The sequence below is a fragment of the Mastacembelus armatus genome, chromosome 5 (assembly GCF_900324485.2).
Source record: "Mastacembelus armatus chromosome 5, fMasArm1.2, whole genome shotgun sequence".
Taxonomy (NCBI): Eukaryota; Metazoa; Chordata; class Actinopteri; order Synbranchiformes; family Mastacembelidae; genus Mastacembelus; species Mastacembelus armatus.
Genome location: NC_046637.1, coordinates 27,527,761 through 27,530,180, shown reverse-complemented (window position 1 = coordinate 27,530,180; position 2,420 = coordinate 27,527,761). Strand labels below are relative to the sequence as shown.

The 2,420-nt window shown below is 37.7% G+C and overlaps 1 non-coding gene across 1 annotated transcript; it reads left to right on the top strand.

Moving 5' to 3' along the window:
• The first annotated feature begins 323 nt into the window (after positions 1 to 323).
• Positions 324 to 396, top strand: trnaf-gaa (transfer RNA phenylalanine (anticodon GAA)). The gene has a single exon. It is a non-coding gene; the product is annotated as a tRNA-Phe (tRNA).
• The last annotated feature ends 2,024 nt before the right edge of the window (positions 397 to 2,420 follow it).

The window sequence follows — 2,420 nt, the reverse complement described above, 5'->3', positions numbered from 1 at the left end:
AGGACTGAGTTCCACAGTGGAAACCTTTACACCCGTAGGCCAATCTGTGCGTTATAGGAACCGATGGCGCCATCGTGTGTTGACATGTTGGAACAGCTCCAGCTAAACACGGTGTGTATTTTATTATCACCGATAACATGTTCGTTTCGTTATCGTGTCGCCCGCTGGATCAATAGGTTCAGACACGTGACCGGACGTGTGCAGGTGGTTAGATTTACTGTACCTGTGATGAGAAAACATCAACTCCCTAAACAGACCACAACACCAGCGCTCATTGGACAGTTCATATATCAGCGTAGCCAATAAGAATCGTCCCCAGACACGCCGAAATAGCTCAGTTGGGAGAGCGTTAGACTGAAGATCTAAAGGTCCCTGGTTCGATCCCGGGTTTCGGCAGTGGCTTCGTGCTCTTTTACCCGTTCATTCCTTAAAAACCCACTTGGTATAAAAGGTGTTACAGCCAACTCAGGCTGACACCCCGTTTGTCTAAACCATCATAGTTATCAATACTATCAGAGTAGATTAATTAATTAATTAATTAATTAATTAATTAAATTCTATTTGTAATCTGAAGCTTTTGTTTTTGTCCTGTTGCTGCATTAATTCCTAACTCACATGACACTGTTCATACACAAAACCACATTTTGGATAACTGGTGTATTAGTTGTGTCTCATTAATTCTCATACTAAGGGTGTAGCTGATATGTTTCCCCGTAAATTAACCTGGAGCTGACTTTATTTTTAACCCCAGGCCTGGCAGCTCCACCAGCCCAAGTTAATGATGAGACACAGGAGCAGAGCTCAGAAATGAATAAAAGTGTTTATAAGAGAAACCAGCTCATATAAAACGTCACCAGGGGGAGATCTTGTCCAATAAATCACAGCAGCAAAACCAATATCCAGATAGTTCAATGCATTAGTTCCTCACAGATATAAAGGAATGCTAAAGGAGTTTACTGTGGTTCCTTTGTTCCTGTTCTGTTCAGGCCGACACAGGATACTGCATGTTTGCATGTTTTTAGGTGAGGCAGGTTTATTTGTATTGAGCATTTAAACAAGACAATTCAAAGTGTTTTAATTTGAATATATAAGTGGACAAAAGAAAGCAGACATTCCAGCTTGCTTATATTTAATGTTTATATTGAGCAACAAGTCAAATCTTCAGTTTCATGTGAAACTCTTACTATCTGATCTCCACCTAACGTGTATGTTTTCCTGTGTACATAGTAAATCGCACAATAAATTTTATGTTCGTGTTTTTGCTGTCATTTTTCTTTATGTATTTGCCAGACCAGTTTGTTTGCCTGTGACAATTCACCAATTAAAGCTCCGCTCCTTTGTTTATTTATGCACCTGTCCCAGGACAGAATGAACCCACTGCTCTCTGATAATGACACTTTTATGTGTGGGTGTGTGTGTGTGTGTACTGATGCATTTCTGAAACAGACAGGAGACAATATTTAACAAAATATGCAGATTTTTTTTTTTTGAATGATTAAAAAGTCAAATAAATCTTCCTAAACACGATTTAGTTTTTAAAAAAAATCTGATTAATGTAACTCAACATGTGTCGAAGGATTGAACTGTAAAAAAATCATTAGTTTCATGCAGATTAAATGTAACCTAGCATATCACATTCATACAGTGTAAATAATCTGCTGAAATAGAGACATCAGACCAAAATAGAGCATCACATGCATGTTGCAGAACAGTTAGAGGACAGACATAGGATAGGGATAGAAAACAGGTTTTTTATATTTAATGTAATATTCAGGCGTGACAGTCGATTCGTGGAAGCAACAGTATTTATAAAAACTGAACTTTATCATCTGGTTTATATCATCTGTATAGTGCATTTTAACTATTAGTCAAAGTATAACTCCTACAGTTATTATATAACACACAGTAACCGTGGTACAAGGCAGCAGCTGCAAACTTCTGGCAGCAATCCCAGTTATTTTCTATAACGACCAAGCAAGACCTGAAAAAAATGCATTTTTTTGTGGTGTTGTGTTCCATAATTATTACACTGTTGCACCGTCAATTGAGGATAAAGTCATGTGGTCTTGTCTCAGGTAACTGCGTCACCTGGATTTGGTTGGAAAATTATCTTAGAAATGGTTTGGGAGTAATGATGCAAAGACGCACTCGTCACAGGATTTGGACAGTTTGTGTTCACATGGAAACTTTCGAGAGACTTAGTGCAGTTTGTATATTGATACTTGTATTATATTGTATTTGGTGTAAAGTAATCAGTGAATTGTGATCGATTATTATTTACAAAACCTGCAAGGTTTCATATCTTAGGCCATTTACAAGTTACGGCTTTTCACCTGCACTGATGGATTTTCATTCATATGACTAAAACTGTAGTTGAGGCTTTTTATATTCTTTGCCTGTAGAAGACGAAGAACAGGCCT